Source organism: Manis javanica, chromosome 4 (assembly GCF_040802235.1).
Source record: "Manis javanica isolate MJ-LG chromosome 4, MJ_LKY, whole genome shotgun sequence".
Lineage (NCBI taxonomy): Eukaryota > Metazoa > Chordata > Mammalia > Pholidota > Manidae > Manis > Manis javanica.
Genome location: NC_133159.1, coordinates 155,019,058 through 155,040,051, shown reverse-complemented (window position 1 = coordinate 155,040,051; position 20,994 = coordinate 155,019,058). Strand labels below are relative to the sequence as shown.

General features: G+C 43.8%; 1 protein-coding gene and 1 non-coding gene across 2 annotated transcripts in view; one reads left to right on the top strand and one right to left on the bottom strand.

The window, feature by feature from the left end:
- The window catches only part of CA10 (carbonic anhydrase 10), a 462,952-nt gene that overhangs the window by 75,970 nt on the left and 365,988 nt on the right, over positions 1 to 20,994 (bottom strand). The gene's annotated exons all lie outside the window — the stretch shown is intronic.
- On the top strand, positions 9,209 to 9,333 carry LOC118968514 (U6atac minor spliceosomal RNA). The gene has a single exon (XR_005056245.1). It is a non-coding gene; the product is annotated as a U6atac minor spliceosomal RNA (small nuclear RNA).

Below are 20,994 nucleotides of genomic sequence, written 5' to 3'. Positions count from 1 at the left end.
ACCTGTTGTTGATAAAACAATAATGAACTACTTGAGGTTCAGTCTCCTCAGGAGACATGGGTTTTCCTCATGCAGCCTCTCATCAGATACGTGGTTTGGGTCTCAAACAATCTTTAAAACAGGGAAGTAACAACCTCAGAGGCTCTCATGGAGATTAAGAGAAGTGACACATGGTCATGTTTAGTCATTTGGCTTTTTTCTCACAGAATGTTTTCTTTTGGCAGAGATGCTGGAGTGAGAGAACAGAAACACTTAAAGGATTAGAATGCTTTAATAATAAAAATTTACTGTATAAAGATAAAGCAATACTGGAACCATGCTGTACGTCAACAGGCACCATGAATTGATATTGACCTAAAGAACACATTTTTAGGAATTCAACTACTACCTCAAGGGAGACAGACATAGTTCCCAATACAGTTTGCAAGTTAGACTCTGAACTCCTCTTAGCTAGAGAAACTGCTAGAGAAATGAATTTCCCATGCGTTGGCCATTTGCAAGGTCTCTATGCAAAACACTTAGCGCTACTTTTCAGACTATGTGGTGTGACTCTTTTGGGGGGCTTGCCAAAAGCAAACACTCACTACCACATGACAAGAAACCAAAGGGAAAGTGAGAGGGCTTGCCAGGCTATGACCTAGTAATGCAGACACTTTGTGCACTGGGATTCCAGCTGTCTGGTGATCTTGGCCTCCACCGACTCTCCTTCCCTCCCTCTGCCAGTCAGCTGTTCATGAGTTCAGAACAGAAAGTCATTGCAGAGACTCAGCCAAACAATAAATCAGAAATTGGGTTTTAATTATTTGGAAACATAAAGACTTCAGTTGTCCAAGTGGGTGAATTCTCAAGAAAGTGTTTTCCTATTTTAGAGTTCCTGAAGAATTGGGAGCTGCTACTCAAAATGACCTTCTCTCACACTCAGTGAATGTGTGAACATTGTTCTCATCATTGACTAAGGCATTGGACTAACGGCTGGACTTTTGGCATGGTCAGAAGAAGGAAGGAACTTATGATTCACTGTTTCTTGACTTGGTCACAACAGCAGGGGAATAGATGTCTAACTGGCAGGTTTAAGAAGACAACTGAAATCCTGAGTTGACTGAACTCATCAAAGACAAAACCATCAAAGAAGGGGATGAAAGCGGGGGCACCTGAGGACTTTGGTAATGGTAAGTCATATTAGAAGAGTAGGGTCTGGAAGAATATACATTTCATTTTTGCTGAATTGGCTCCCTAGCTATCACCTAAGCCTGGAACCAAAGGTTAGATTCTCTGACCGCTAGGCCTACATAGACTAGAGCAAAGACAGAGTGTGGGTAATGAGTATTTGCTCTTATTCTGCCCAGCATCTACCTTCCCCTTTCTGTTGATAGCAGCTGCCTCCCTTTCCTTTGGAGAACTGCCCCTGCCTCATGCCATCTGGACCCTGGGGAAATGCCAACCCTGGCGTCCTGCTCCAGGGTGGGTCCATGACATCACAAGTTAGGTCAGACTCAGTCTCCTAGGAGTTTGAATTATAAGAGAAGTAAAATATGGATGGAAGATGACAGAAGACAAGACACTTTTGGTGGAAGTACTCAAAAAGAGTAAGTCTGACATCCTTGGTGTTGATCTGATATTCCTGACCTTCCTGTGGCCTTCGAGTCTCTGAGTTACCTAGTATCATTTATAAAAATTAATTTAGTTCACAAATTAGCTAGAGTCATTTTATTCTGCTTATAACTAAGGAAGACCAAATGTTCCAGCACAGAGGACCACGGTGTTCCTAAGGATGGAAGTGCCAGTTTCTCTCTCTCTCTCTCTGTGTACTTATGCTGGTGTAAGCACTGAAAACAGTTTCTTAGGCCTCCACAAAGTTTACTTCAGGCCCCTTGAGCAGTCTGAGAGGTGAGGTGTGATACTACGTGTACTACCATCCACCTCTGTCTCAAAGAGGCACAGTCCCATAGTGGAATAAGTACAGATTTTACAATCAAAGAAAACTGGGTTTCATTGCCAGTTCTGCCATTTGCAATGTGTAACCTTGGGCAAGCTATATATCCTTCTAGTCTCTTCACCTGTGAAAGGGGGACAATAACAGCTAGCATCTCATGGGTTGTGTGAATTAAATAAGGCAATGTGTGTAAAAGACCAAGTATTGTGACTTTTACAATAACAAACAACTTCCTTCATCCCTCTGGAGCTTTCTGGGAGGCGTGTTGGGATCTTCACCACATGGTTATTGTACAATGTTGGGCCTTCTCAGGGTATCTGATGAGGCCACACTCAGGTGGAAGAGTAGAGACTCTCTGTGGTTTCAAACATAGGTGATATGATGGAAAAGGTGGTATGTGCCCTTGCTCAGCAAATGCACTTCAATGGTGATAGAAGAGGCTTAGTTTAGATGAAAGCAGGAGTGTGCTCGGGTGGAGAGCAAAGGAGTTCACAGACGGAAGAAATCTGCAGAAAACAGACTTTCATCTAGATATACACAGAAGAGTTTCAGTGAGTGGACTGAGAAGAGAGTGTGCTGGGAGGAATGAGAATTCATGGGTCCCTTTCCACCTTTGTGTTCCTGATTAAATAGGTGCTCATTATCCTGAGAATGAAACACAGCATAGCCTGTTTGAGAGAACTCCTCTTTTAAATTCTCACTATTTTGTAAGAGTTCTAGCTTCTCAACAATCACAGCTCTTATAGTTTCACAGCCTCACATTGTAAGTTTACTGTAGGGAAAAGAACAAAGTAATTGGTGGGGGGTGGGGCATGGGCAGGTAAGACAAATTTTCCTTGAACAGTTTCCAAGTATTTTTATTTTTGAGAATTTCATGTTTCTTTTTCTGAATAAAAAAATATCATACAAAACAATGTAAAATGGCTACCATTTTCTTTCTCCCACTTCTCACCTGAGGATGGTCCCCTGAGTCACCTCACTCAAGGGTTGTTCCTCCAGATTTGATCCAGCCAACGAGGTTGAGTGACAATGTATAGCTCCCTAAATCATTTTCAGAGGAATTTGTTTGGGGTAAGGAAAGTTCTGGGCCTGGAGGTGACTGGGTTAGGGACATGGGTTAGTGTATTTCTGGGGATAAAAACTGCACCTGGGGTAAGAAACTACCCCTGAAAAAGGATGTCAGCAATGTTTACAGTTCCTTCTTTTTCCTCAAAAAGTACTATTTATTCAGAGGAAAAGAAGTCAAAAAGAAAAACAAAGGGGCAGAAGGTCCATCCCTTTGCTCTATCCCTGTCCCTCTTGCCCCCTTCAGTCTTCCGGGATTGAGCCCTGTCTGGTGGAAGCAGCAGGCTGACCCTCAGTGATGTCAGTAGCATGGTGGAAGTAGTGCCTCACCCCTTACTAAACGTATAAATGTGGGAACCTCATATTGGCACTCTTAGTTGTAGTTGCCTTCACATTATCTCATAGGGGAGTTATTTAAGCATATGCTTGTCTCTTGCACCATACTGTAGGCCTCAATAACTGTTGAATTGAAACCTTTCCTTTATATACCCTTCAGCCTTAAGGCTTGCTACTGAAAAATTGGTATTGCATTCAATAGAAAGCCCGAGGTTCACCAGGTTAATTGTGGGGCCAATATTTTCTCATCAAGTTTATGGTCTTTCAAGGCTTGAACATGAAGGCAAGGGGATCGTAAGAAGAATGTGGACATGAAGAAATGAATTACAGTGTTATTTGAGTAACCTATAAAATAGGTCGCTGCCATCTTCAGAAGCACACTTCAGTGAGGAAGCCTTGTATATCTCCTTTTATACCACAGTGTTGGTGGGCAGTGGGCATTTCTAGATAGGGTTCTTCCTTTTCCTCTGTCCTCGCTCCAGTTTCTTATTTCTTTTTGAGAGCTGCTCTGGGCATACCACACATCAGCATGTGTGCAAAACCACTTTATGGAGAAAAGAGATTTGATGAATCATAAAACCTGACACAGCGTTGGAAAAAGCCCAGGATAAATGGGCTTTGAATAGAATAAATGCCACCAAAACCCCCACATAAATGATGCATGACATTGCCTGAAAATTGAGGCATGGAGGCATAAAATTTTAAACCCCCCAGGTAGCTCCCCCTCTGTTTCTTTTTGCTTGTCCTCACAAAACTTGGGCAAAAGCTACATCACACCCCATGGAACTCAGATGGCACTTGAACTCAGTCTATTGCTGGAAAATAGACTGGGAAGTTGAGTCACTGGGGATTTATAGGCATGGCCCATTGTTGTTCTTGCTCCTGTAGCCCCAGTACCATACAGGACTGGGACACAATAGATCTTAGTAAGTGTTCCTTGCTTGTTTCTAAATGGGTGGGAAAGCTGCATCTGTCTAAGAGAAGTAAAGACTCATCAGCAGATGTCATTCCCTCATGATTTAAAGGGTTAAGTATGCATAAGTTTTCCAGCCTTTTAAGGAGACAATAAGGTAGGTTTTGAGACCAGATTGGCTGGAGTTTGGATCTTGGCTCTGTAATATAATAAGCGTGTGATTTCCGAGCTCTAGTTTTCCACCACGGAAATGATTATAATAATAATGGTAATTGTTACTATAATAATAATGATAATATTATTATAACCAATATTGCCTTAACCAATACTATTATGCCTTCAAAACATTATTTCAAAGACTGAGCTAATAATTATGCACCCAGACTGACCACAACACAATAGACACTCTATGAATATTTGTTTTTATTGATGGCCTCCTCAACCCCTTTAAGGATTTGGCCTGATTCCACTAGTCCAACTCTTTGTTGCAACATCAAGGTCCATTCCAACCTTGTGGGGGTTGTGTGACATTTTACTCCTAACAATAGGACAGATGTGGGCATCCATTTAATCCAGGTCTATTTGTATGGTTTGAAAGTTTGACAAAAATGAGGAAGAGGGATGCATATTTATAGTCACAGTCCATATAAATAACTCTACTAGACTTCAGGCTGTGGGATGGCTTCAGGGCTTCCTGTCTCCCTGTCCCCCTGCCTCTTTACCAAAATTAACAGCATGCCATGGACTTTCATACATTTTTTATCTGACACTCACAATAGTTCTGGGAGGAAGTTTGGACTAGACATATTATCACTATTTTCCAAATGAGAAAATGGAATCTCAGAAAGATAGACTTGTAATAAAAGAATCAAAGCATATTAAACCTGGAGGGTATCTTAGTGACTAGGTGACATAGTCCCTTCATTTTATGATTAGAAAACAGAGACTGGATCAGGAAGATGACTCTGCTCATCAGTAGAGCTGGGATTGAAACCTATTTGTCTTGCTTCTTAGTTCCATGCTTTTTCCCTTGGTTACATCCATTAGGTCTCAAATGCAGGTTTCTTTTAATAACAAATCTAGGGCTTATCCTTATCCCACCACCATAGTACCACTGTTTATGAAATACAGGCTCCTCAAGAACTTAGTGTTCCTCCTGTTGAGACAAAGAGTGGCTATTTGATTAAAAAAATATAATTAGACAATACTTTATCAATGATAAAGTATCAGCTTTATCCATGAGCCTTTAAGATGGTGCCCGGTTTGTACTTACAGGACTTGGTTAAATGGGCAAGCTGCCCATCGGGGAGCCTGGTGGAAGAATGCCTGGGACGAGTTAAACCTGGGCATGGATTTATTCAGGCCATCCCAGAGCATGTCATTGGAGGGAGAACCTGAATTGTGACAAGGAGGATCAGGGTTGTAGCTGAAAAATCAGTGTCAAATGTCAAGTCCAAAGAGTTCAGCCAGGGATAAAATCGGGGGATAAGCCATGAAGTTGAAACTGAGAGGTGCAAGAGCTGAATGGATCCATCATGAAGCCCGGTGGCTCAGGACCATGGGCATGAGCAGCCCCTAAGTACTACTGGTGGCTGCATGTGGTGTGGGGGCAAGCATGCTGCCTAGAGGTACCACACAGGGCTGGACGTGTTGCCTGCTGAGGGATCCTGTGGGTGTCATCTGTGTGTGTGTGTGTGTATAAATATATTTTTTCTTTTCTTTTTGGTGGAGGGGCTTAGGGGAAGTTTTTTGAAACTCAGGAAGTTCATCTTCCCTTTGATGTGAGAAAAGCAGAATCAGACTGAAATCTTTTTTAAACCTACTTGCCATTCAGATGGGGTGCTTGCTGACCCTTTTATCTTAGCTGAAATCAGAACCTTTTATGTCTGATGAGTGAGCTAGTGCAAAGCTATTTGGGCTTCGGTGTGAGGCTGTTTTTCCCCCTCTGCCCCATTCCCCCATCTGTCTTCACATTTCTGAATGCAGATAAAAATCCTGGCTGGCACTCATTAGCTGGGCATCACTGCAGCCAGCCAGCCACTGTCCACTGGGTACCCACAGGGTGCGCGGCATCGCCCTGGGCTCCTGTGTGAGAAGCCAATGGCCCTGACATCCTTTACCCTGGATCCTGGCTCCCAACGGTGCTGCAGGGCCTGGGGCACAGCAGCAGCAGCAGATGGATGGGTCTGGCGAATAGAAATCAACAGTGTGGGGTGGCCTGGGAGTCTAGAGATTTGAGGGGCCAGAGAGGAAAGAGTTTTTGGTGCATAGAATTCCAAAGTATGAGAGGCTTTGTAAATAGCTGCTCCAGATGACAGAAAAGAGCATCCAATATGTGCAGCTTATATTGTTATCCTTGCAGAGTGGTAGGGATGCCCTCTCTCATGCATTTTGTAATTGACATAATATGAAAGAATATCATCACAATAAGGGACATTCCTAGACAGGGAGGTGTGTTGAGATTACCTGGGCCTGCCCACTTATTTTCTACTTTAGGAAACTGTTTTTTCCATATACATGCTTAGGAGGGTCTTTTGGGGATATGCACTTTTAAAAAAAAGGAACATGGGCAACAAGTTCTTAGCAAACTCTAGCCACGGCCCACAAAAGTGTAGGATGTGCTAACATCCCTGTTTTGGGGATGAGGTAAGAAAAGCCCAGGTGCCTCTGATTAAAACATCGTCCCTCACTTTTGTCTTTGCTTTATGAAATTTCACTCTCACTGACCCTGGGAACTCTAAAACCGTTTGACTTACTGCGGTGGAGAACTGTGGGTAAATTTTTCCTTGTGTTGTTTTCTCAGAATATTATGATGATGTCTGCGTCATGCAGAAAACAATTACTTGCTCTCTCAAGGAATGAAGGTTTGCAGTTAAAACCACAATGTGAGAGAACATGGCCCTTCCCGCTTTGAGAATGAAGGTGAGCCATGCCTACCCCCTGATGACCCCGGGAAAATCCCATCTCCTCTGTTTGGTTCCTCTTTTAGACATCTCTGCACCTCCCAGGGCCCAGCACAGCAGTGTGAGTGAGTCTACTGGTTGTTAAGTAAATGCTGGTTGAAGATGAAGGGCCTAGGAATAGCTAGTAATAATGGTAAGCGTTTCTGCTGTTGAGTGCCAACCAGGATTGAGCCCTGGCAGGAACCATCTTCAGCCTCATGACACCAGCAAGGAAGGACTCGAGTCCCATTTCACAAATGGTCAGGCTGAAACTCAAAGAGATGAGGTCTTTGTCTACGGCCACACAGTAAGTGGCAGGTTTATAATTTGCTTCCAGTTTTCCTGGACTACAAAGGCTTGGGTCCTCATGGAGATCTTTGCAGCTTTGATGTGGCACAGGACGCGTGTCCATATGGCCAGCCAGTACTCCTCTCTATTTCCACCTAGACAGGCTAACGATTTATGAGCAGGCCAGCACCCCTTTGAAAGGAGCTTCTGAATAAGCCACACAAAAAGGACCAGCAAATCAGCCCAGTTTCTTGGGTTTCCCATTGCTCTGGCTTGAACTTTGATAGAATGCACATCTTCCCACTTGCTAGTTTCATGAAATGTCAAGGATTCATCAGCACAAGCCATGCTTTTCTGGGAGGGAAGTATGCACTGCTGCCCAGCATAACAACAAGACAAGGGGGAGACAACCCTCTCCATGGCAAGCCCATCAGGGTAGACCTCCTGGGTGTCTCCACACATCCTTAGCAAGTGGGAGCACATGGGAGGTACTCTGTAGTCACCTGCTGACTGTTAAGTGAAGGATTTTGGTTTTCCCTCCATCCCCAGCATCAAAGAGGGTATATCTGCTCGTTGGAAGGGATCCTTTTTCTCTTGCAATTTCTCTGCCTTTTCTGTCTATTCATCCTGCATGCCTGTCCTTGAGGTTTGAGTAGAAGGCAGTCACTGATGGTCAGTTGTATCTGGTTCACAACTTGTTTTTCTAGTCTTTGTTAGCATATTCACTCATATGTTATTTATTTAGAGTATCTACCCTCTGTTGAGCATTGTGTTCTTTGCTGGAGACAGAGAAGACAGGAACCTTGAACAGTCTTGGGGATGGAAAGATCCTCCAGGTGTAAACAGATGTGATGTGCAGTAAGGACACATTTATACATTTAATGGGAGCCCCAAGGAGCTGTTAGGCAGAAAGACAGAAATGAGGGGGATGGAAAGGAGAAAGGGCCCCCCAGAGATGATTCAGGGAATTGATCAAATAGAACCAGAAAGCCAGAAATAACTCAAAAGAGTTAATGAGATGAAGCCACAGGGTCCAAAAGTGACTCATGAAATGTCCAGGGTCCCTCAGATAAGAAATATCAGAGGCAAAGGCACAGCACAGCCCCTGTCCCCATTTCACCAATCAGAACAAGCCTAGAGAGCTGACTACTGTTGATCAAGGACCTCTCTGCCCTGCCAAAACCACATAAAAGAAGCCTCAGACTGAGTATCCACACCTGCCTGTCTTATCTTAGGCAGGTCCGCTTTGCTACTCTCTGCAGAGTGTATTAAAACTTACTTTGCTTTCTTGACTTTGGTCTCTCATCTCACTGTATCTGACTTCGCTGCGGCACTGAGCCGAGTCCTTTCCCTCCCAACAGAGCCATTACACTTGTCTGGGTATAGAAGTGGTGATGCTGGTGGGGCTGGGGACACAGACAAATCTTCAGGGAGGAGGAGACATCTGAATTGAATCTTGAAGAAGAAGTGGGGTGTGATAGGCAGACAAGTGGGGTTGGAGGGTTGAGTGTCCTGGGCAGGGAACTGTGCCTTAGAACTGGGTCTGAAGATGTAAAGAACATGCTATTTTTGGAGAAATGACTGAAAAGCTACTCTTTTGTTCTCTGTTTATGTAAATATAATGTACCTTTAAGGTCCAACACAAGTTTCAGTTTATGTAAGAGGCTGACCTACAGTACCCTAGGAAACACCCTGGCTTCCTTTTAAAATAATTTTATAAAATTATTTGTCGTGTTTTATGAAAGGAGAGAAGGTTAGCAGTAGCCCTGATAAAGATGGAAGAGGAACTCAGGCCCGACAGCATGCATACAGTTAGGCATTGCCACCTACTCCATGGCATCTAACCATCGTTTTCCCCACATTGTAGGCACAGATCGCCGGTGCAAAAAAAAAAATTAATTGTCTGCACTTAATCACCTAGTGCCTTGTGTTGCTAACTTTCCAATGTATGTGTATTTTTTTCCCCTGTCTATTGGTAGCTCTTGGAAAGCATGGAGCATATCCTATACATATAGTTTGTTCCCCTACTAGGCCAAGCATAGCACAGAGTACTCAGAAATATTTAATATGTACTTTGAATGAGCCATAAAAATGGAGAGATTTTCCAGAGATCTGCCCTCATTTGACAGATGAGAGGTCCAGAAAGATGAAATGAATTTCCTGCATTTATGAAACTATTTGGTGACACCAGAGCCCTGGTCTTCTGATTTTCAGGGAATGGTCTGTCTGTTGTATCAGCTGCTTTCTTCTTTGTTGAAAAGATGGGTGAGTGGATGGACGGATGGATGGATGGATATCATGGTGTGTGATGTGTGTCAACTGCAGCCTGTCTCACTGCTGCCAACTTTTTAGCCATGAGCTAAACCCCTTCACCCTTCTCCCTGGTGTCTTGGGAAGGAGCATGTTCAGAAGCTGAGACTCCCCATCCATGGATTATCTTCCACCAGAGCATTCTAAGGATGCCTTCACAGAGCAGCTGGCATTTAGTGGCTGGGGGGAGGAGGGAAGAAGATATAATTTTCTCTTTCACTTTCAATTCTTTGGAAAGAAAGGTCTTCCCCTTGTCTTTGGCAAGTGTGTCCAGAGTAATTACCAGCTGTGGAGTAGGAGGGATTCTTAATGAAGCCAGATTAATAAGATGTCACCAAAATGATGATTTAAAAAAAAAAACTTTTAAATGAAGTCTCTCTTGTTTCCGAGCCCTGGAGTTGAAAAAAATCTTTATGCACAGAGTTGGTTGCAGGTCAGTGACACCCAGTAATGGCTTGATCACATACAATGGCTTCTAGTGGTTCTGGGCTACACCGTCACATTTTGCAGCTATGCCCCAGGAAGCAGTCAGTCTTTCCCCCATTAAAAAAAATCAAAATGGGATAGTAAGGATAGTCCCTTCATTTCTAAAGAGCTACTTGCAAAGTACTTTGCATTTGGCAAAGCACTTTAATTGCCTTACTTACTTTTTTATGCTATCGTTGCTGAGTTGACTGAAGTCCATCCTATTTATTCATCAAGTATTGACTGAGCTCCTATCACTGTTTTAAATGTTAGGGGCACAGCAGTGAAATACAAGACAGGCAATGCCCCTGATACTGCACAGCTTGTTTTCCTTTCAAACATTTTATTTGGAAATAATTTTGCATTTACAGAAGAATTGTAAAGATAGTACAAGGAGTTTGCAGCTACCATCCAGCCATCTTCCCTTCGTGTTGCATAACTGTGGTACTTTTATCAAAACTAAGAAATTAACACTGGCCCAACACTCCTAACGGAAGTGGAGACTGACTATATTTAGATTCCGCTAGTTTTCCCACCATTGACCTTTCCCTTCCAGGACCAGTCTAGGGCCCCATGTTCACTGAGTTGTCATCCCTCCTCAGCCTCCTCTCCTCTCATCTGGGTTAATTCTTGTCTTTCCTGTTTTTCATGATCTTAATGTTAGGCAGGAAAATAGGTATGAGCAGGATGGAAAGAGAAGTAAGGCCAGTAAAACCCACTACAAGGGACTCAAAGCGTTCATCAGTTAAAACTAGAAACCCAGAAAAGACTCAGAGTTAATGAGTCAATCAGTTAGAGCTCAAAAGGCCAGAAGCAACTTGGCCTGGAATGTTTGAATATTCCCCAAACAAAGAAAAGTATCTGAGCACAGCCCACGTCTTCATTGTGTCAATTAGATCATGCCACTGTCAGATTTCCTCTAGCTTGCTGAAAGGCCCAGCTATAAACAGCATAATAAAGACAGGAAGAATTCTATCTTAAAGCTAAAAATTGCATTTTTAAAACTCAAGAAGTTAAGAAGTAAGATTCTTAACATATTCTTTAGCAAACAGACAAAAACTTAGCCTACCTTGGGGGCAGGGCAGGCAGTCTTGATTGATATGCTCCCAGACCAGGAAGCTGCTATCCTGGGAAGAAATCAGAGCAGTACATTTCTTGTGCTAAACTAATTTTGCAGAATTACTGGGAGGACTGATAAGAAACTTAATGCCTCATCAAAGATAAACATCTTGAGATCACTTAACCCTTGGTCGCATTCCTGAGAAACCCTTAAAAGGGGGAACTCCCAGTCTTTCCGTGTGCACCTCTGTCCGAGGTCGGCCACACTTTCTAAGTGTATAACTTTTTTGCCCTAAAACGTTTTTCCAGTCTTTCAGTGTGCCTCTCTGTCTGAGGTAGCCCACATTCCCCCTTCTTTGAGTATACATTTTCTCTCTTTTAAATAAAACTTAACCCTGTCAGGGCGCCTCTCCTCCCTGAGGACACCTGCACTTTTCTCTAAGTAACTTGTAACAAGACTTTTACTCTGCTTCACTGCTATGTCTCTGCCCTTCAATTCTTTGTTGCGGTGGGGACAACAACTGATGAAAATAAACAACGCCCCCTAACATTTACACTTCTGAAGGACGTTTACCAAATATGTTGTAGAATGTCCCTTAGTTTGGGTGCGTCTGATGTTCCCGCATGGCTACACTGGGATTGTGGGTTTTTGGACACACACGCCACAAAGGCAAAGTGCTCTTCTCACTGCATTCCAGGGGTGCCTGAGAGCCACCTTGCGTCCCTGGTGATGCCGACCCTGATCACTTGGTTCAGGCTTCTCCTCTGTAAAGTCACTGTTTTCCTTCCCCTTCTCTATTCTTCCGGAGCGAGTCATTAAGTCCTCCCACATTCAAGAGGAGAGGAATTAGCGGAACTTGCTTTTGGATGAAAGGAGATAGAAAATGCACAAGGAAATGGATTAATAAGGGAAATGATCAGTGAGTAAGCAACGCTGCACTGAGAATGAAAGCAGTGAGGTGATTACGAGTGACTGGGGAGTTTGGGGTAGTTTCAGCTGATCTCTGAATGACAAGGAGTCAGGCATGAAAAGGCCAGGGAGGAGAACATTCTAGAGAGAAGGAACAGCTTCTAATGCAGGGACAAGCATGGTGTCATCACACCCTGTCACTCCATTCCAGTGACCCCTCCCACCCACAGGGAAAGTCAAAGTCCTCTCTTGGACCCACACAACCTGCAGGATCTGCTGTCTCTCACCCCGCCTCTCTGACCTCATGCCCCTACTCTCCCACCACACCACTGCCTCCCTGGTCCTCAAACCCACCAGGCGCCCTCCATACTGAGGTCTGGGCACTGACTGCTCCCTCTAGGGAGATTCTCTCCTCCCACTTACCCTGATGGCCAGCCCCTTACCTTTAAGGTTTTGCTCAATTGTCATCTTTTCAGTGATGCCTACCTTGACCTTCTTACTAAAAATAGCAGCATTCCCTCACTGCTGGTATGCTGAATGGCTTAACCCGCTCTCCTTTTCTGCATCTCCTTTAACTTGCAACACACACACACACACACACACACACACACACACACACACACACACACACACACACATCCAGACCTAGTGAGTGAGTAGGTGCCCTGTCACTAGGAACACCCGCACTGGGTCAGAGGGGAGTCCCTTGTATATTACCATGTCTTGGGCATTTTCTTAGCTAACTGGGCCTGCACGACAAGCCATAGGCAATTATGATTCTTTAATTTCCACCTCCTTCACGCTCTTTTTTTCTGACAGCTATTACTGCTGAGTTTATAAGCAATCAACGCCCTCTTTCCTTGCCTTAGACACCGTCTACAGTGAAGGCAATAGTGACTTCTGTTGCTCTCTCTTCATTTGCTGGTGACTGAAGAAGCATCTCCATCATGATCTCCACCAGCCGATGCATGAAAAAGCTATTTTCAGGAGAAAGTGATATTTTGAGTGGAAGTTTCCAGAATTTCTAAAAGAAATATGATCCAGAGTTTCTAAAGCTTCCTTTACAGTCGTCTCTTTGGCCTATTGCTTGTCCCCCAGCAAACAGCCAAGCTCTGCAGCCCTCTCTGGAAGCACTCCAGGGTAATATGCAAAGATGATCTCTTAGTACTATGCAGTGATGGCAGGAAACGAAGCCTGGAAAGACCAGGAGAGCAGTCCGAGAACTTCAGCTGGCATGTGGTGTGCAGTATCATATCATTTTCACTAGACCTCATAAACCTCTGTTTTCCCTAACGATGGGGATATTGAGGTGACATTTATTTTCAGAAAACACAAAAGGCAAGTCAACCCACCTAGTCAGATAAAAGAAAATAAGTCTTGAGTAGACATCTGTCTCAAATGGCCGACAAATTAGGACAGAGATGAAGGAGTGAGGCATAAGTTGGTATCATTATTATTTCCATTTTACAGATGAGGAAACTGAGGCAGAGATTAGGTAAATCACTTGCCTAAGGTTACTACCAGTGGTAGAGTCAAGAGTCAAGTCCAAGCAAGCTGGATGTGCTCATAACCCCATGACAGTGGCTTTAGTGCAGAAAATGATGGGCTTCCCTCTGTATTCCCACTATAGGCAGTGCCTTCTCCCAGAACTCAGAAAGAAAGACTAAATTTCTCCTTAATACGATGGAACTCCTCAGGGACATGGATTGTGCGTTATTCATATTTGAATCTAGAGGCAGTAGAAACTCAAATATGTGTCTATGAGGAATAAATACAATTTATTTTTGAGTTTTTGGGTTATTCATTATTTTAAATTAGTCATTCTTCTGTTTCTTTGATAAGGAAGTTACTAGATACACCAGTCAAACTTTGTCAAGCCCTGTGACACAAGAATATATTCTCCCTAATTGGGTTCTCTTTCTTGGCTATTACTCGCTGGTAGAAATGTTTCATAAGTTTGGCCAGAAAATCAACAGGGACTTAAGCAAGGTTAAAAGGATTAACATGTATTTTCAGTGAAGTGACTCATACTACAGCTAAGGAAATAGTTGGTTTTGCAAATTTAACCCTGATCCCCAGCTCTTAATGTAAACATTCTCTTTCCTTTTGAAAAAGAACTTGAATAAATGCCAGTATGAAAAAAATGCATCTTCAATATTAAAGGTCCACTGTAACTGAACTTTTCTTTTAATTAAAACGAGCACCCAAATAAATAATACAACTTGTAATGTTGATCAAGCTCAGCCTCTGTCCAAGAAAGCTGTCTCTTTCTAACCTGTTGGCATTTTTCAGAACATTAATAATGAGAAAACTATCCCAGTGGGGATATCCTGGACTTCGATATTTAAAAGGTTTTTGGAGTGTCGTACATCTGGGGTTCTTAAAAAGTTAACACCAGGGACAGAAAAAAATCCTTGGGTTGTTGCAATGACTTGCAAGGGACAGATACTAGATACAGTTGTCACCTGTGACAGAAAAGATGGGCCCCATTGAGGTGGGCAGCAGATTGCTGGGAGGACTGGCCACACAGGGTGCCTCACACCAACAGGCTTAATGCTGAGAAAGTGAGAAATGGTGCTTCATCAATGAGAAATTGTGAACAGTTGTGGGTAAAATTGCAATGTTTCTAGAATCTCTCACCTGGCTTTAGTGCATCTCCATACCCACAGGTGTTTCAAAAGTGTGGAGAGAAGTAGTTCATCTCCATATCAATGGGTAATTACCTGGGTGAGCAGGGCTTATCTGGACCTGAAAGGTTGGGGGGAGAATTCGCTTCTGCTGCAACAGGAGATAGATGCTGGATGGCCATTTGTAATCAATAAACGGGTTTTAAACTTTATTTCTCCCTTTGACTGATTTCGGTTTCAGCTACGTAGTTTGCCCTGGGATTTCCCCTCCCCAGAGTTATAACAGTGTAAGTGACTCTTTTTCTTCGTGCTCTGAGTTCTGAAAATTGACGGATAAGAGGTGGGGACAGTCTGAAGGTCCATTGAGTATGTTAGAAATTTCCGTTTGGGGGCAGCCCTTATGTTAACTATTTTCTTCCAATATTAGACCTCATCCATCTGCAAGTCTGCATTTTTTGATTCAAGACATCTCCCCACTCACTACCGAAGAAGACGACAGAGGGAGGGAGAGGGGTGGGAATAAACGTCCTGACATCCACACTGTCCCAGAGGCACAGTGCTTTCACCCTCTCTCATTGAATCCAAACAACAGCCCCCTGAGGTTGATATTATGACTATATTTCTCATTTGGGGGGAGCCTAAATAACTTCTTGCCATAGGAAGTGGCAGAGCTGGCATCTGAATGTGTGTTTGCTTGATGCTAAACTCCTGGGCAACTTACCTGAGTCCACCCTGCGGTCTGTGCTTTGGCAGAAAGAAAGGGAAGACGGATGCCAGAAGCCAGGAAGATGAATGGCCCAGCTGTGAAAGGCCACTGATGTCCCTGTGCTGAGAAGACTGTTGTGACACTCCATCACAAGATGCCAAATTCCCTGAGTGCACATCAAATTGACTATAGTTATTTTTTCCATTAATAAGTTATATTCCTATTTGTCAGGGGTGTTCTCCTCTTTCAAACATATGCACACTTTTCTTTCAAGATCCTATTCATGTCAGAAAGCCTTCTCTGACCCCCAGATCTGAGTAAAAGGTGTCAATAGCTCTTCAGTGTGTGGATATTGTTGGGCTAAACAGAAAAGAACTGTCCATGTGCCCCCCGCACAGTAGACACGTTTTGGGGTGTCTACATAGCTTACAGTGCCTGCCTTCTCCTTGTGACTGTTCTCCCTGCCATAGGGACAGGTCCCTTAAGACCTGTTTATCGACATGACCCCATCCCACATGCACAGCTGATTGGGTCACAAAGGATATCAGACCTTGGTTGGGAAAATTAAATCTCATCTTTAGAGAATTTGGGATTGGGATGAAGTGCCAGCCAAACAGTCGGGCCAGGAAGGTCCATCATCTTGGGAGCTTAAGGGGGACCATTTATCCCCTCCACGTACAACAGAGACCAGGAGGAAGGACAGCTGACAGAGAGAATGGGCATAAAGCGGCCGTGTGAGATGAGAAAGGGAGCAGCAGCAGTTCCCAGGGTCAGGACCTTGCTTCAGCTCCAGGCTCTTCCCTGGCCCAGTCGCCCTTGAGCCTGTGACATATCCCAGAGGCCTGCCAGTTAATTCCCCTTGCAGTTTAGCCTGGCTTGCGTGAGTTTCTGTTATTTGCATTTCAAAGACGCGCTTGGGAACTCGAACTCTGCGAGAACCCTGGCTGGGTCTGTTCATTCGTGCAGCCCTGGGCCCGCACAGTGCTTGGCTCAACACCACGCATTTTTGTTGAATCGCACTCACCGAATTCAGCAGCTTCTATCTCCCGGACAGAGATAACACCCCCCACCCCCCACGCCCCCGTTGTCACATGCCCCAGGAAATTAAACAAAATGCAACCAAGGGCCGGTGGATTCTGTGGAAAGACAGGCCTGGCCTTGCTGTCATTCCATCTAACTTCCAGTTTGAGGAGGCAGGTGGGGAAAAGCTGAAAGTGGTCTGGAGAGAGAGCAGCAGGAGAAAGTGACAGGTGGGGTGGGGGTGAGAGGGGCTTGTGTCGTTCCATCTGCTTTGGAATCAACTTGTTCTTTAATTAAGGGGCGGGGGGAAATCACCCTAGCTAGTAAAGACACCCCTAAGAAAATTAAAATAGTGTAAATCAAGCTAAATGAATAGTCCAGAAGCAGCTCCAGAGCTTGGTGTGATTGAGGGCTGGGTGCCCCTGAGGTTTTAAAAGCAAAGCCTGCAACGGCTTTTTGGAGCAGAAACACTCTCCTTTTTTTGTCTGATGGCAGAAGAGACTAAATGCCCACAGCAACAGGGACTTACAGAAGAGTGTAAGGCGACAGAATCTTCTTGCTTTTCCTGTTCTCTAAAGACCAGAATTGAAACAAAGCTTAAATGGATGAGGATCATAATTCCTGGGGTTTCTTCCTAGGGATGCTCAATGCACAGATATCACTTAGATTGTAATTAAAATACACACAGCAAAAATGGTTCAAGGGGAACACACAGTTTCTAGTAAAATACTGTATTACCCGTAGGAGCATTCTATCTGGGAGGTAGCCGAATGACTAAAGCATTACAGAATGCGTACAAGAAAGAGGGTCAACATTTTCAGCATTGTAACAGGTAAAGGTGGTATACGCAGGTGAGCAGAACAATCTGAGCTTTGATTTTTGGTGTTACATCAAATGACTTAATTTCTCAAACTTTTACCTTAAAGGAGCTATGATGGTGGCTACTTATAAAAGATACATTTACTCTCTGGGGGGAACCACTCTAATATAACAATGACTGTATTGCAGATCAAAGTTTCTGACGGTCCAGGCAGCACACTGACTCCTCAACCAATATTTCTATGTGATGATAAAATTATGCAGGAAAATTTTACTTCCAGGGACCTCTTGATGCTGGAAGGGCCTGGACTGAGTTACCCCAATCCTTTTACTTCCTGGATGAAGGAAAGGACATCCAGAGGTTCAATGGCTTGCCTAAGGTCACCTAGACATAGGGTGGCCATATGATTCATTGTGCGAAGTGGGAGTAAAGGCGGTGCTATTACAAAGACACCAGGACCAACCAGCCTCAACCCAGACTACCCAGCAAACCAGGGTATGTGATCATCCTGTCTAGACTGCTTAAGGCTTTGCCTCAAACTCACAGGGAATGAGAAAATGCTCTATTTGCTGGTGCCCTTTGCAAGAACATGTGGTCATCCCCAGGAGGCCGGGATGCGGAGTGCACTTCCTTGGTCATGCTCAAGCTGGTGAGCTTTCCCCAGTTCTAAGCTGGTGGTGGTGGGCCTGGACTGGCGTATAGAGTGCCTGCGTGAGTGTTAGAAAAAGATGCAGTTCTGAGGAGGACAAGCACCCTGGCCGGTGGCCAGCACCTTTCACAGCCCTACTCCAGGGAGTATTAATGCTGATAAGGAAATGTCAATCAGAAAAGGACCCCAGACCTGTCTCAGGGTAAGTGTATTTGGAGCTGACTCGCAATGGCTGATGGAATGTTTCGGAATTTCATCTCCTGCACAGATGCCACTTTAGACTCTTAGTGGAGACAGAGGACAGAAATGTTGACCTTGTAAGATGGAGCTCAAAGAAACATGCCATTGCTGACAAAAGCGACCATTTTTGAGCACACATTATGTGCCAGAAATTGTTCCAGGCACTTGACATACATTGATCCCCTTAATCCTTAAAACAACCCTATAGGGTGGAACTGTTCTGTATCCTAACCACAGTGATGATGGTGCAAATTTATATATGTGTTAAAATTCAGAGAACTGTGTGTCGAAAGAAAAAGAGTTCAGCTGATTTAACTCAAATGATAATTTAAAAAATAAAGTTAAATTAAAAAAAAGATTGCATACTGTATGAGTCCACTGATTGACATTTGAGAAAAAGTAAAACTATTGTGACAACCCAGTGGTTGTCAGAGGTCTGGATTCAGGGGATGGATTTTGAGGGACATGACGGTACTTTTTAGGGTGATGGAAGGGTTCTAGGTCATGGCTGTAGTGGTGGTTACATGACTATGTGTTTGTGAAAATACGCCAAACTGTACAGTTAAAATTGCTGGATTCTATTGTGTGTAAACTGTACCTCAAAAAAGCTAGGGGGAAAATAATCCTATATAGCATGGGCATCACTGAGACACATCACGTTAATAAGGAAATTAATCTTATCCATAAGGAAAGGGAGGCACAAGGAGGTTCAGGAACTTACCCAAGGTCACAGCTGATAAGTAACAGGCCAGAATTCAAGCACAAGAATGAATAACGCTGGCATCTTAACATCTACAATTAACAGCTGCTCATGCAAGTAGGTCACAACTCCTCACCTGTGGCAGGGGACACATCAGCCACAGAGGCAGGTGCAATAGGCAGGAAATATGTGATCTTCACCGAGGACTTTACAGAAACAGCAGCTGTCCTGGGGTGGACATTTGGGTCCACCACAATGAGTCTTTCCTGAAGCAGACGCAATGATCTGCTTTGAAAAAACTAGGGCAGGGGCGCTGAGTCCCGATATAGGTATCTGGTGATCCCTGGGCCTCCCCCTTTCCCCGGCTGGGAGTGTGATTTAAAACCTTCTGGTTAAGCTCATTTTGCCAAATAGCTCCTGCAGGATTCATTTTCAAGGCTCAATCCAGAAATTTCTAGCTCAGCAAATAGATCCAAAGCAAGAAAATGTATTCATCCACGCCACCTCTGAGACTAAGGAATATGGTTTCTCATGCTTTGCAGAGGGAAACAAATGTGTCTATGCACAAGTTTACAGATACGCAACGACTTGCTTATTACATTTCAAAGAAATGAGAGACAAAAACATCAGTGGGCATCTGTATGTAACTTCCAGTTGCTGTCCATCTGAGAGGGGAAGGTGAGTAAAGCCGTGGACCTCAGCAGGCACACAAAATGATCCTGGGTCATATTTCACTTTGTGCCACTTGGAGAACTAGACTCTTGTGTCACTTTAGAACCAGAAAAGTGCAGGCTGTTCTTAAGGCTGATGCAGAACTGGGAGGGGCTGAAAGATCATCTCAGGTAGCCGACAGGGCAGTTGTGATTATAAAGAATGGACTTAACCCATGATCAAGAGGCTATTGGGAAGCAGAACCAGAAATGTGATATGACTCATCTAGGGTCATTCAGTGCATAGTTGAAGTCAGAGACCTGGGTTCAAATCCTAGCTCTTCCAGGACCAACAATGTGACTGAAGGCCGGTCTTTTAACTTCTCTTTTCCTCTTGGTAAAATGATGCTAATGAGTGCTAGCTCACGCATTCTTGTAAGCGATGTGTGTGATAAGGCATGGAGCACAATGCCTGGGACACAGTACACTCAGTATAATGAATACTGATAGTGGCAATCCTATTAGTATGTTGTGATTATCTTTCTGTGTCTTTATCTGTAAGGGTTTTGGACTAGAGGACTTGTACAGTACTTTATAGATTAGAAGGCCCTGTCTTAGGCATATTTTGCATTACACAATCACCCTATCATGTATCTAGGACTGGCATTATTGGCTCCATCTCACAACTTAAAAGGATAAGGAAGGCTAAGTGATTTGCCCATTTCAGCCTTTACCAAGATCACACAGTTAGGAAGTGACAGAACTGGGTCTGGAAGTCAGATTTTCTAAATCAAAATGTTGCCCTCTGCTCAGTGTCCCGAGTACCCGACTCCCAGGCCAATGTCTTGCCCCACAGCATGCTTGTCTCTACTCCCTGCAACCCTCTTCCAGGCCAAGGCAACTACCATTCTTGGAGACTGCTGATCCAATGAATAATCATGAGAGCAAGCCCAGTGATGCCCTTTCACTGCTGAGATGGGGATAGATTTATAGAGGCTGACTAGCTGGTATTGGGAATGGCCAATTACCTTCACTTACTATATCCTAGGCTGCTTCGGCCAAATATTTACTGCCCAGAATTCTGCCCTTTCCAACCAATTCTGAACACAAGCATGCCACAGGCAACTAAGTGGCATAATTCATTTGGGGCGACCATAAATCTAAGGCTTCCACCAGAAATGATGCAAAAAATTAATGGAACATGAAATCAAGTAAATGGAATGGAGTACAGTAATTAGTTCATATTTTAATCCTCAGGTCTGTTTATTATCCATCAACTGGTGAGCAATTAAGTCGGCACCATTGAGATGATTAGCTTTGTTTCAGCAAAAGTTTATCGATATATCAGAACAAATGAATCT